The sequence below is a fragment of the Suricata suricatta genome, chromosome 3, assembly GCF_006229205.1.
Source record: "Suricata suricatta isolate VVHF042 chromosome 3, meerkat_22Aug2017_6uvM2_HiC, whole genome shotgun sequence".
NCBI classification, from domain to species: Eukaryota; Metazoa; Chordata; class Mammalia; order Carnivora; family Herpestidae; genus Suricata; species Suricata suricatta.
Genome location: NC_043702.1, coordinates 82216521 through 82231851, shown reverse-complemented (window position 1 = coordinate 82231851; position 15331 = coordinate 82216521). Strand labels below are relative to the sequence as shown.

Sequence of the window (15331 nt, the reverse complement as noted above, 5' to 3'; positions counted from 1 at the left end):
GGAATTTGTAATGAATAGAGATTTCTTTTTTAAATTTTTCTTAATGTTTATTTATTACTGAGATAGAGAGAAACACAGCATGGGTAGCGGAGGGCAGAGAGAGGGAGACAAAGAATTCAAAGCAGGCTCCAGGCTCTGAGCTGCCAGCACAGATCCTGATGTGGGGCTTGAATCCACGAACCGTGAGATCATGACCTGACCTAAAGTCGGATGCTTAACCGACTGAGCCACCCAGGTGCCCCTGAATAGAGATTTCTAATTTTTATATAAAATTATATGATGAGGTATAAATGTCTAAACACTTAGAAACATCTGACATACATGAATTGAAACTTTAAAGTCAAAATTTCTACACACAGCCCATTGCGGTTTATCAAGAAAACCTGGGAATATATTTTAAATGGTTCATACAAGCCCCTTCTCCAAGGTTATATTATGTTTCATCCCTTGACTTAATAAACTTTGGGAATTTATTCTTGAAAGCTTTAAAAAAAAAAACCTCAACAGGTTTTTTGAGAGACAGAGAGCAAGTGGGGGAAGGGCAGAGAGAGATAGAGGGAGGGAGAGGGACACAGAATATAAAGTAGGCTCCAGCCTCCCGGCTGTCAGCACAGAGCCTGATGGGGGGCTTGAACCCTCAGATGTTGAGATCATGACCTGAGCTGAAGTCAGACGCTTAACTAACTGACCCACCCAGCTGCCCCTCTTGAAAGCTTTTTTTAAGGAAGGCATTCTCCACCTTAACCTCTAAAGTTTTCAGGATAAGCACTAAATTAAGTTTTTGTCTTATTTATTTTTTCAAAAATAAAGTGGCACTTTTACTCCACTTGGCAAAAACTGTGTGTTGAAAAGTATAACTTAGGAAATCTGGCTTTCTAACAATGATCTCTTTCTGAGACAAGAGTAACAATTTGTCATATCCCAAAGAAGTTGCCTTCATCTCACACCAGTCAAATTAGGAGTAGAAAGAAATTTCTCCAACGTGGTATGGGACACCTACAAGCTATCATCATATGTAACAGTGAAAGACTGAAATATCAGTATATATCTATTAGAATGGGTAAAATAAAGACACTGACAAGTCTAAGCACTGACAAGGAAGTAGAGCAACTGGAACTCTTGTACGTTGCTGGTGGAAATGTGAAATGATACAATGACTTTGGAAAAAAGCTAAGGGTGCCTGCATTGTGTGATGGAGCAATCTGACTGCTAGGTATTTTCCCTAGAAAAATGAAAACTTACGTTCCCACAGAAGTTCACCTGTACACGGGCGTCTGTAACAACTCTACTCATATTGGTGTCAAACTGGAAACAACACAAATCTTCTTCAGCAAGTGAATGAAAAACAAACTGTGGTACATCCATATACTGGAATACTCCTAACCTCTGACTTTCCATCACTATACTTTTGCTTTTGAGAATGCCACATACATGGAATCAACAGTATGTAACCTTGGAGGCCGAATTTTTTTACTTGGCCGAATGACTTTGGAATTCATCCAAGTTGTTTGGTATCTACAATTAAGTCCTTTGTAGGGTAGTATTCCAATCAAATCCCAATCCTTGTGACCTCTGAAGTAATACTTGATGCTTGGTTGGGGCGAATTGAGAGCAAACATAAGGCAGCATAATTCTGTTTGAAGAACCCATAAACCTATGACACTCATATTTCAATCTTTAGTAAGGCTGAAAAATAACTATAAAAAAGGGTAAGACCTTTCAAAGATGCTGACCAATAGTGAGCTTGGGAAGGAAGTAGGAGTTTGGGTATATGCATGAATACCCACATTTCTTAGAACTTTCATGAAAGGAGGCAACGCAGGAGCTCAAAAATGAAACTGTATACTCAGGCTTATACTAAAATGCAGTAGTCCCCAAACTTTTCACTTTTCAATCTTAGCAATCATTTGTAAAGGCAGCACCTTTGCATTATTCCATTTTCTTAAGCTTAAAAATATTATGTACATATTTTTAAATAATATGGTTATGTTGCTATTTTCCCTATTAACTTTCTGACCTAACACCTAAGGATTTACATGGTTTACATCTTGTCCTTCTCCTCTCCCTACTTGTCTTAGTCCCTTCAGACTGTTACATAAAATACATCAGACTGAGTGGCTTATAAACAACAGAAATTTATTCCTCATAGTTCAGGAGCCTGGGAAATCCAAGATCAAGGTGCTGGCAGATTTAGTATCGTGAGAGCCCACTTCTGTTCACAGATGGCACCTTCTTGCTGTGTCTTCACATGGTGGATGGGGTCACGGAGCTCAGCGGGGCCTCGTTTATAAGAACACTATTTCTTTAATGAAGGTGCTACTTTCATGACCTAGCCCCTCCCAAAGCCCTGGTCTGTCAGTACTATCATTTGGGGGGTGGTGGTGGTTAGGATTTCAACGTATAAATTTGGGGAAGGGGACACAAATATTCAGATTATAATATTCCTACTGTAACTGTATTCACAGTGCTGCCTTTGCTCATTTCTGTAATTTCAAATATATTAACCTTAATATCATATTGCATCATTAATAGTATCACTTGCCTTTATTTTTTAAGACTCTGGAACTCTTTCCTTTTCCTTTACTGCTCCTCAGCCTCTGCGATCTCTGATTGTGTCATATCCCTACGTAAAAGAGGTTAATTAATCAGTTTATATTCATTTAGATTTATGGATTCTTATTTTGTTTCATGAGTTATGATCACCTATTATTATTATTATTATTTTTAATGTTTTATTTATTTTTGATACAGAGAGAGACAGAGCATGAGAGAGGGGCAGAGAGAGAAGGAGCACAGAACCAGGAGCAGGCTACAGGCTCTGAACTAGCTGTCAGCACAGAGCCTGACATGGGGCTCGAACCCACGAACGTGAGATCTGACCTGAGCCGAAGCTGGAGGTTCAACCGACTGAGCCACCCAGGCGCCCCACCTTTTATTATTTTAATGCTCTCCTTCAGCTCATGGAAACCTCTTGAGCTGCCCTTTTGATGCATTCTCATAATTCTTTGAGGACTTCCTGTTTTTTGCCATGGAAAAATGTTTCATTCTCACCTTATGCTTTTCCTCATGTAGTCTGAAGTTAGACCATGTGTTCTTGGAGGATAATATTTGGAAATCAAGTTTTGGGTGCTAAGTCTGCTCTTGGTTCCTGGTGTGCTATTATTTCTAGGTCCTTTCAGTGGTCATAACAAGGAAATTTATGTCCGTATATATTTCTGTATAGATATATCTGCACACATATGCACATGTGCATATGTATTTATTTTAAAATACATATCTATATATGTTTGTATATGTGTATGTTTATATAGGGATATAAAGATATGTATATACAGTACAAATATAACATTTGTATGTAATATATAATTATAAATACATATAGATTTGGATATTTACAGATATATATTTAAAAGCATGACCCAATACTGATACCTACAATTCCAATTCAGCATCACAGGTATTACCTTTACTTCTGTTTTTTTTTTTTTTTTTTTTACTTTATAACATACACTTTCTCTTCTGTAACCTTCCTGACAGAAGAAGTTCAATCTTCTGTGATTGCATGTGTTGATTCTAAAGATTGAAAAACAATGAGCACATTTTAGGTTGGGATGGTAGTTCAATTATTCATTGTAAAGACACAGACTGCTTATTAGGATTTTCTTTACTCCTGCACATTTATGGATACAATACAGCTATCTCTCTAATATTCAAAGGAGAATGTTTCCAGGGATAAACTAAATGGATTTACTCTTTTTAAAATATTAAAAAAATTTTAATTCCAGTATTAGTCAAGCATACAATATAATGATTCAACACGTCCATACATCACCCTGTGCTCATTATGACAAATGTACTCCTTAACCCCCATTGTCTATTTCACCCACCCCCAAATCCACTCTGGTAACCATTGGTTTGTTCTCTGTATAGATAAGAGTCTGTTTCTTGGCTTGTCTCTCTTTCTTTTCTCTCTTTTTTTCCTTGTCTTTCTTTGCTCATTTGATGTGTTTCTTAACTGCTATATATGAGTGACTCATATGATATTTATCTTTCTCTGACTTATTTCACTTAGCATTATGCACTCTAGCTCCATCTATGTCATTGAAAATGGCAAGATTTCATTGTTTTCTCAATGACTGAATAACATTCCATTGTGTATATATATCACATCTTCTTTATCCATTTATCTATCAATGGACCTGGGCTGATTCCATAATATGGCTATTGTAAATAATTTTGCAGTAAACATAAGGGTGCACGTATCCCTTTGAATTAGTGTGTTTGTAGTTTGGGGGTAAATACACAGTAGCAGGGTAAGAATCAGAGGATAATTCTGTTTTTAATTGTTTGAGGAACTTCCATACTGTTTTCCACTGTGGCTGTTCCAGTTTGCATACGCACCGCCAAGGCAAGAGGGTTCCTTTTTCTCCACATCCTCACCAACACTTGTTGTTTCTTGTGTTTTTTAGTGTAGCCATTCTGACAGTGTGAGATGATATCTCACTGTGGTTTTGATTTGCATTTCCCTGTTGATGAGTGACATTGAACATCTTGTCGTGTTATTTGTTGGCCATCTGGGTGTCTTCTTTGAAGAAACGTCTGTTCATTTCTTCTGTCCATTCTTAAACTGGTTTATTTGGTTTTTGCATGTTAAGTTGTAAAAGTTCTTTACATTTTATATATATATTCTTTCTTTATATTTTGCATACTAGCCCTTTATCAGACATGTCATTTGCAAATATCTTCTCCCAGTCAGTAACCTGCCTTTTTGTTTTATTGGTTGTCTTCTTTGCTGGGCAGAAGCTTTTATTTTGATGTAAGCCCAGTAGTCTCCTTTTGCTTTTATTTCCCTTGCCTCAGGAGACATATCTAGAAGGATGTTGCTACAGTGGATATCAGAGAAATTATTGCCTGTCCTCTCTTCTAGTATTTTTATGGTTTCCTGTCTCACATTTAGGTCTTTAATCCATTTTAAATTTATTTTTGTGTATGGTGAAAAAAAATGGTCCAGTTTCATTCTTTTGCATGTTGCTGTCCAGTTTTCCCAACACTGTTTGTTGAAGAGACTGTCTTTTTCCCATTGGATATTTTTTCCTAGTTTTCTCTTTTATACCTTTCACCAACTGACTCTATTCAATCTTTAGGATTTTCCCCCACTAGTGTTAGTACTGGTTACCTGTGCATGTTTTCTCACACTCATTTCCCTTTGAAAATTATTTTTGAGCCATTAATTTTGCTGCTCCAATTTGGCCTGGGAGTACACATCAAGGCTCTTCTGAATTAAATGCACTATTTCCTGAATCCTTTGAGTTGTTTTTTAATCTCACATTACTAAATGTATACCCTAAAAAGAGTCTATCCATTTTTTTAAATGTTTGAATGTGGGGGAAATGTTTTTATTTTGTCCTGTGATAAATTGAGCTATTTTGGATGGTTATACATATCAGATTAGGAATATGCTTCCATTGTCTTTCAGCATGTCAGGATGCCTGTGGGGAGTCTGAAACTAACTTGATCCTTGCTTCATTTTAAATGATTCTCTGAACATAGTTAGAATCAAATCTTTATTCCTAGTGTTATAGCTTCTCATACTAGTGAGTCTAGAGTAGAATTTCTTTTTTTGTATTAATTGTGCGAGGCACCCGGTGGCCACTTTTAGTGTTAGTCTTACTACCTCTTAAGATTTTATTTCCTATTATTTCTTTGAGAATTTCCTTGCTTCCTTCTTTTCTTCCTTTGATCCACGTTAATCAGATGTTGGTTTTCCTGGATTGATCTTTTATATCTAGATATTATTTTCTTTAGGTTAAACATGAGAGAACTTTGTTTTACATTCTCCTAATTTTTCTACTAAAACCTACTATAGACTATTTTAACAAAATTTTAAAATTATATTGAAGAGCTCTATTTACGTATTCTTTTTTTTATATCTTTCTGGTTTTTTTTTCAAAAAAATAATGTTCTCTTAGGTAATTAGTTAGCATTCTAACATATCCAGAATAATTGCCCTCATCCTTCCCAAAGAGACCATTCATTCTAATTTGCAAGGAACTGTTTTTTTTTTTTCCATTTGTCTGTTTCTCCTAGGGGATGAAAATGCCCGCTTCTAGAAGTTCTGTGTACGGTTTTGGGGAGAGCCATGCATCCTGCCTCCCCTCTTCTGGCATGCTGTCTCCTCTCTTTCTTCCCCTCCCATCCACCCTACCTGCCGTTTCTGAGCTCAGAGTTAGTAGAATTCTGCTTTGCAGATTGTTTTTCTTCTTGACGGCAAGTCCTTGCATACATGTTACAGGATGTGGTTTCTCTTCATATGGCCCTTCTCCTGGTCTGTTATTGCAGATGTCTACATATTGTATTGATATCTAGATATGCATTCTCCCTACTTTTTGACATCTCTTAAGTCACAATGTTCTCACAACTGATGATGTTTTAAAATAGTTTAAATCTGCATATTACCTTTAAAACTGTGAGATCTTAGGTAAATAGGCAAGTAACTCACATGCTTTGTGTATTATTTTGAATCAAACAAATTCTGTTGGTATCTGTGTTTTGAAGTTTCTGGCAAAATGGGTAGCCATGGTATTCCCAAGATGCTCTGTTTGGTACCTTTGTCATAAATAACATTTAACATAGCCTAGAATGTTTAGCATTTCTTATATTTTTAGTTATGAAGGAGTTGAATAGAAGGAACTATAAAAATAGTAGTGGAATATTATGTAGGAATTGTAATTACTAATGTAATTAATTGAATAATGATAATATGTAGAAAGTACTCATGCAGAAAATGACCAAAATTTAAATGAATGAATTGAAGGAAAATCAATTATTTCTCCTTGTTAGTATGATGTGTGTATTTTATGTGTTGGAAAAGACAAATTCTTGGGAGGTCCCAATCTGTGTTCTGTGGGCTCTTATTCCGTAAAGCTGCTGTATTTCTGTGTCTCTGTCTTTCTCTCTAATTTCCTTTGTGAAATAAGTTGGAGAAACACGGCACGTGTTTGTCTTGGAAAGTCATAAAATTCATTAGCATGTTAAAGACTGAAAAGTCTTGTAATTAAGAAACCCATTAGCATTGCTTAATCCAGTGTATCCCAACTTTTTGATTATAGAAATTAGTTGTTCTGACATTAAATTATAATCCCACAGTAAAACTCATGTTTCAGGAAACATCTTTGGATAATGCTGATACAATGGAATAAATAAACCTTGATTCCAGGCATGATCCTGACATAAAATAACAGTCAGGCTTTTGTTGTTATTTTATATTTTGTCCCCGTTTCTTATTCTGCTAACTGGAGTTTATTCTCTGGACTCGAAATCTGGACTCTCTTGGAGGTCTCTTTTTCCTTCTTATTTTGCAATTTTCCTCCTATCACATTAGAATAATTTCCAGAATTCTCTGTGTTCTTTGCTATGTAAAAAAAAAAAAAACACAACTCTTTAGATATTTTTTCCCACAGATTTCATCAAACATTTCCATTTTTGTTTACTTAAAAAATACTATGTTTTTGGAGGTAGATAAATATGCTAGTCACCTAAAATAAATCAGCAGGCAGTGTTTCTTTGCTCAATTTGTTTTCTATTAAAAAAGAGAAAATGGGTGAAACAATGCAAACAAGAGATGCAATTACATGAATTACATGACCCCTGTCCTCTTTCTGTCTGTAGCAGAGAAAAGTATTCATTTTGCTGCTTTTTATTTTCTGAAAAGGTATTAAGACCTTTGCCTCAAAGGTGTAACATCAGAAGGACAGGACACCCTCTTTTGACTTCAGAGTGACCTCTTCTGCATTCTCCTCATCCTTTATGAGAGTCCGCTAAATAGACGGCTACCTACTGTTCTCTATTGGGAAATTCTTCCTGGAATCCTGTAGAAAACTTCCAGAGGGAAAAGGCAAGTAAAGTCAATTTTCCTTGTGGAATGCTGAACACAAGAAATCTATTAGTAGCACTTTTTACTTTTTTCCCAGAAATTTATCAGTTATTGATGTAGACCCAGTATACTGTCTTTCTTTAAATTGTTGATTGTTCTCAATTATTCCCAGTGAGGATAGGCTGAACTCATTTTAACCAGACTTCTTTAAAACAGAAAGAGGGAATGTTCTCCCTTCTCCTAAAAAGAACTAATTCTAATGTAGCCTTAGTTTCTTGTCTTCATATGTGAATGATCAAAGTGATTAGTGATCATTAGCAATTTCATCATTTACCTTGTGAAGCTAACAAAAACAGTGGGTCAGAATGTGACAGAGTAACTTACCACGATTGAGTAGCAATATTTTTGTGCTATGGTTACATTGTTAAGCAAACTAAAATAAGCAAATCATCATGCCAGGGTCTTAGTTAACGTCATTTTGCTTGGCTGAGACAATCTGAAACATCTCTGAGAAGACATATTTTAAGAGAGGATTAGGACATGCATATTTTTAGGATGCTAATAGAGCCTATCACCCCCTTTGGTTTTAGCTGCCAGAAATTATGATTCATAGTTCTTGATAGCACAGAACAGAAAACATTGTAAAGGGAAAGAAATTCTAACAGATTGCTCAGGAATAATTTCTAAGTGTCACTTAATCAAACATTTCTATTTCATCCCTTCAGGAAAACGCACACTTCTGTTTTAAAAAATGGATCTAGAAAAATATTTATTTTTGCTTTCTAATAACCCACAATTATTGATGAATTCTTAGTAGTATTAAGAAAACAGGATGATGAGAGAATATTTAGCATTATGATGATTTGTAATAATAAAATGACACAGGTGAAAAGTTGTCTGTGAAGAATGTTTCAAGGAACAAAGGGTGTGTGTGTGTTTGTGTGTGTGTGTGTGTTACGGATTCCAGAAAACACTGTAACATTATTATATTACTCCTACTATTTTTGCTACTATTCTAGAGAAAAAAGCCAATTATAGAAACACTTTTTTTTAATTTAAAATTTATTTATTTATTTTGAGAGAGACAAAGACAGTGTGAGTAGGGGAGGGGCAGAGAGAGGTAGAGAGAGAGAGAGAACCCCAAGCTGGCTCCATGCTGCCAGTGTAGAGGCCGATGTGGGGCTTGAACCCACGAAACTGAGAGATCATGACCTGAGCTGAAAGCAAGAGTCCAACACTTAACCGACTGAGCCACCCAGGCATTGCAAAGAAGCACTTTTAGTAAAATTTTAAAACTTACTTTGAATGCAAAATTGCAAAATATGTGACAACAATCTAAATCCGTTGTGTTGCTTTCGGAAGCTTTGGAGTAATTTAGACCTGAGGGTTGACAGAGAACTACTAGCTATTATTATAATTGATGGTCAAAGTATTCTGCCTTGAGAAAGAAATCCTGCAGAAATCTTACGTTATGCATGGTTTTGATTATGGTCATACATTTTCTGAGGCTACTGGTTCTTTATTAATGTTAACATTACTTATGACATAGTTTTCTCTCAAATTCTAGTAGTTTGGACTATTATGATTACCTGTTCATCTTAATAGATTTCTACTCCCCTTATTACAGAACATTTTGAAATATATCAGGATGTGAGGGGAACACTATTGCCATTGAGAAACTTGCAGTGTGATGGTTATTTGGCTTTTGAATGGGCTTTTACATAAAAGCAACTGCTTTGTGGGGATTTTCAGGTATGAGAACGTGTCTCACTCACAGAGAACCCCCCTCTTATCCGACTAATCAGTGGGCATTAAAAAATTGCATGTGTGGGATATTGCAGATTGAAGTATGTAAAACATTTGTGTTTTAATTAAAATTTTAGTCGAAAATCTCATTCAAATGAATTAATAGCAAGATTTTTAGCAGGTTGCATAAATGGTGACAAAATTTACATCTTTGTATTCAAGAAGAGTATGGAGTTACTTGGTGAAGATCACTACATATGTTAAATCCTTTCAACATGTGCTATAAATATTAAAGATCTGTGGCTACTAAATTACGTGAGAGCAAATGACTCATGAGTAATTAGAAATACCTGTTCTGCTTCTACTTATCACTTATTTTATGAAAAGTAGCATGGAAATGAAATGCAAACATAACATAAAAGAGTATAACTCCCTGTTAAATGATGCTTTATCATATAATGCAATATTACTGGCTAATTCAGAGCAGGACTAAACCAACAGTTGAAGAAAATGAAAATTCCTGAAAGTAGGAGCCTCAGGACTCTGAAGTGTGTGCTGTTTGCATGTCTCTCTAAAAACTTCTGTTTTCTTTTTTAAATTGTTCCTGTGGAATAACCAAAGACTTTAGACTAAAATGGAGTTCACAAATCAGAAAAGTCCAAAGAAGCGATGGTATAGAAAATAGCAGAAGCCTGTACAAAAACTACCTGTAGTTTACTGAAATGAAGTAAAAGATGGCTCTGTTGCAGGTTTTATTACCAATCAAATACATCCTCGGTAATTCTCGGCTTTTTGTTTTTTACGTAGGGGGAAGGGCCATGATCCTTATCCCCTCATCAGTTTGCTTTTTTTTTTTTTCCATCTGACATGGACAAACAAAGGGTCTGCTTCCTTCAGTCTGCTGTCAAAGGGAAGAGCCACTGGTTGATGCTTGGACACATGGATACTTTGTCACTAGGAAGGGATGGTGTCACAGCTATAAGGTCATAGGACTTTGGAAAGGAAAAGACTGCTCCTTTAGCACCTCAAAATTCCAGGCCTCCCAAAAGGTAACTTAGCTCTCATTGCTTTTATATACTGGTCTTCCAGTTCAGATCCTGTTCAAAAAATGATTCCACAGCTTGGAAAAGATTGCAGACTTTCAAAAACATCTTGTCATTTTGTAGGTGAAGAGCTAGCATAAATGACTAGAGAAAGCTACTGAGATGCTAAGGGGCCTCACACTCTTCAAGGTACACAAAGCGGGAAGGGACATTGGCAAACTTTTCAGGAAGAATAAAACTCAGGGCTTTTATGATTTACATGCCATATGTTTTCCATTATCAGGCTTGATCCCTAGCAGAGATCAGATCACTCACTAGAACACACAGTAAATGAAGAGTACAGGAAGGGACATGTGATCATTTTGAACCTTAGCTCTTGTTCAGTGCTGTTCCTGGTGAGTCAGTGTGTGCCATAGTCACCAGTCCTCTTGGAGTAGGAGCAAATGACCTTATCTGAGGGTGACAGGGTCCTGGTCTCTGTGGAACTTGACTCTTATCTGAATAGAGCAAAATTAAAAGAAGATAAGCAGCGGGGGAACCTGTCCCTTGTCTTCCTTCGCTGCCTGCCTTGCACTAGGGTGAGGGAGTGGTCCTGCTAGGCGTGTGCCTTTAAATCCTGCACTTTTCCTCCACTGAGCTTTCTCTCCCTAAGGCTGGAATGGGGGGTGGCATGTGGATTGTAGGGAGTGTTAGCCAGGCTTTAGACCACAGACCTGGAGCCGACCTCTCTAATCAGCCTTAATCTCTGGCAGGCTGGGTTTTGTTTGTTTGTTTGTTGTTTTGTTGCTTTGTTGTGTGTGTGTGTGTGTGTGTGTGTGTGTGTGTGTGTGTCTTATTTTCCAACTGGTTGCAAATCCCAGGGGAAAGAAAGCAGTTACTTATTTAACTGTCTAAAAACCCTAGATCCATATCATACAAACATAACAACAAGGGTAGGAAAGACTCCTCCACGAACTAGACAATACCAATGCGACCTCAATCTGCTCTTCAGATTTACTGCGATTTACTGCAGAGAGTTCGCCCTTGCCCCACCACTCAAACTAATGTTCCCCCTTTTCCCCACTGTTCTCTTTTGTAATGCTCTGTTCTTTTATCACAGAACACTTGTCAACATCTTCAATTTATTTGTTTATTTACTTGTTTGCTTTTAAGTTGAAGAAAGCTCATCTCAAGCTGTTAAACAATTATGTCCGATTAGCTAACAGGTAAGAATGGTTAGGTATGTAGGCAGGTATTATGCCTAATTAACTTAGGCATAGTTATGGCTGTAGCAAATATCTTATGGTAACAGTTAACTCTTCCTATCTACAGTACTGCTGAAATTCTTCCGAATGAGCAGAGCAGGATCCAGGTCTAGACCAGGTCCTGTTCTTTGTCATCTTGGTGTTATGCCTCCTCTGCTTCTGAGTCTTGGCCCATCACAGATCAGAGCTAACGTCATCCCCATCTGTCAGCTTTGACCCAGTCACAGCCTGAATCAGAGCAATAGACACTGCTAGAAAGCTCTCAGGCTTCAGTTGTACCAAGATGAGCTGTTCGGAGATAGGGACTTCTGTTATATGCCTGTTGTGCTGGACCCTACGTTTTTCTTCCTAAGCATAAAAATTGTACGTTACTGAAAGCGTTAGTGGTGACGCTCTCTGCCAGAGTCTTCTGCAAAATTCCCTTTGCCTGTCAACAGCCATGAATACTTGGGGGAGAGAAGTTTTACAGCCCTTCCTGATTTGGGGTATAAAGAGGGATACATTTCTGGAAAGCTCTCTTTGTTAGTTTAAATATTTTTCCTCCGTGAGTGGTTCTTATCTCCTGCGAACCAGTGTCCCTCTGCACATATCATTTTTCTTACCTGAGACCACACACTTAGGATAGGAGTTTCTGCTTAACAATTTCTGGCCTCTATCATTGACTTATTTTTTTTTTAAACATTTAGGAACCGGTGTCCTAAATTAAGATTAAAAACTGCCTTGATGCATTATGTTTGATATCATCCAAAAGGCTTGTTATTTTTAGGCAAAAGGTTGTAGTTTGTAAGGTGAGATGTTATTTTGTTGTTAAGAGCTAGCACTCTTTTTTTTGTTTTGTTTTGTTTTGGTAGAAAACTAACACATTTTTTTGAGGATTAACTCTCTTCCTGGAACTGTGCTAAGCATAAATATTAAAATGTAATGCTGATCTCAGGGAGGGAAGAAACATATCTGTCCAGGTGCATTGGCAGGAGTAGAGTTAGTTTTATATTTTAGTGAAACTTCCCTGTCTTTATAAAGTTGTGTTAAAACCTAATGTCTGTAAAAGTTTCAAAATGAAAAGAAAAAAAAACACATGGTAATGGTTCACGATGTCTTTTTCCAACATGTCTTCATAATGGGCAAGAACTGGGAGGAATTGAATGCGGTCCAACCTGGTCCTTTGTCTCCCCATCTCAGAAGCCTGATTTCAATTCGACATCAAGAGTGAATCCATTGTTCAGGATGACTAATGTGGAATCAGAATGTCATCTTACTTATTTAAAGGGAAAAATGTAACCCACAGACCAGCCTGATAAGCATGCTCTCTCACTTTGGGCAGCTCTACCTGGCCATCTGATTTATTGACAAAAATGTACTTGGTGAACCTACAATGCGAAAAAGATGAATTTAGGTTGACATGTCTATCTCATACTAGTAATGGGAGTTTCTAAGTTTTTGACTAAGTATTTGCTTCTCCTAGGCAGAGCCGGATAGCATGATCAATACGAGCCTCTGTAACTTTTCTAATGCCTTGATGGCGACCAATTCAGTTTTGAATGTGCACTCCCCACACCTTTTATTTGTCTGTTTCATTTTTATCTCTGTTAAAATGGTCAATTCAGTTATAATCAGTTCCTGCAGAACTTGGAGTCATTTCTTCCCTACAGTGGCTATATATGTCTTATTTGGTAGGTCGTATATAATCCCAAATTCTTAGAATTAAATCTGGACTTCAAATACTAAAAACACTATTAAGAATATTGCATGATCAAGCATTAAATAATCTTTTGTAGGCTTGCTGGTTAATCTTATATTTCAGCCAATTGCAGAAGGACAAAAACCAACGTTGGCAATAACAAATGAGACATTAGGAAAAGAGGAAGAGGGGGATAAAAATAAGGATTGTTGTTGATCAAGTGTACCTTCTTAGCTTTTGTTTGTAGGGGTAATTGATGCTCATTTGCTTGCTTCTTGCTTAGCCTGCACAGAAGAGAGGGTCCTGGTTTGCTACAAATTTGTAAAGCTGTGCTGCTCTTTTTTTCAGATAAAGTACCTTACAGCAAAGCTCTTGATTTCAGTTTGTATGGGAAATTTTAAATTGTCTAATCAATTTTTACTTGTTTGTTTATCATTTTTGTGTTTCAGTTAAACACAAACATGACTTGGCCGACGTTCTACTTTGGTGTTCTGCTCCCTGTGCAGAAGACTTGTTGGAACTTCCTTTCTATGCACCTGTCTTCTGCTGGGTGGTGTCTTTAACACTGGGGGAGGGGGAAAAAGGCTGCAAGATTACCTTTCTGCATGAACCATTCTGAGGACCTTCTATTTCTTTTCCATGATTTCACAGAATCGAAAGTCTGAGATCACTATGCATATAGGACATGGGAAAATTGGGGGAAATTCCCAGGGGGTGAGATAATTTTGGGGAAAGAATGGAAACAGATCAATAAGGAAAGAAACATTTATTAATAGAACCAATAAAGCGATTTTTATTCTTTACTGGAGATCAGAAGACTGTTAAGAAAAATCTGAAATAAATGAAAAATTAGACCATTTACAATTAACTTAAAATCTATCATTTAAATCTGGAGTATGCTCATCTGCAGGACATTTTCACATTTTATATTGAATCAGATGACTTTTGTTCAGGTTTTCACAATAAAAGACTTGCCTTAGAATTGACAATCTAAATGTCCTTATGAAGGCGGAAAAACAAGACCATCAGGTCATTGTATAGACACGCTTTGCCGTTTTAGCAGCATACACTTATCAGTTTTTAGGAAATTTATCTTAGGCATGGCAGATCAGAGGCCTGTACTATTACAGACTGTAGAACATGAACAAGGCAATTTTTATTCCCATTATTCTGAATATCATAATAAAAAGATCTTGTAAGATAGGAGAGACTTCCATGTTTTGGCTAAATATATAAGAATTATATACACATATATAAATCAGACAGACTTTATTCCCTTCCATTTAATTTCCGTACAAAATGGAAAAACCTTGGTTTACAAGACTGACCATAGATCCTTATCCTGAATCCGAGAGATTAGGTGCTGGGTTTAAGGTTGGTTGCTGCCTGAATTTTTGTTTAAAACAAACTACCACTACTGCTACTACTACTACCACTATTACCACTACCACTACCACCACCACTACTACCACCACTACCGATAATCCTCCTTCCTCCTCCTCCTACTACCACTATGACTACTACAACCACTACCACCACTACTACCATTACTACTACTACTACTGACCCTGCTACCACCACTACTACTATCACCACCACCACTACCACCACTACTACTGCTCTTAAAGAGAACTCTGGCATTGCATAGATGGTGATCTTTGAGGGAAGTGACTCTTCTACTGCTGCCTGTGCTCTTGCAAGTTCTGGTGGGGCTGGGAGCCCTACACTGGGTGGAGAAAAACTCTTT

General features: G+C 36.9%; 1 long non-coding RNA gene across 1 annotated transcript in view; it reads left to right on the top strand.

The window, feature by feature from the left end:
- Nucleotides 1-7763, top strand: part of LOC115286516 — an 84392-nt gene extending 76629 nt beyond the window's left edge. Inside the window, exon 5 of the long non-coding RNA XR_003906101.1 lies at nt 7712-7763. This is a non-coding gene — a long non-coding RNA (uncharacterized LOC115286516). The remainder of the gene's footprint in view (nt 1-7711) is intronic.
- Nucleotides 7764-15331: the final 7568 nt, after the last annotated feature.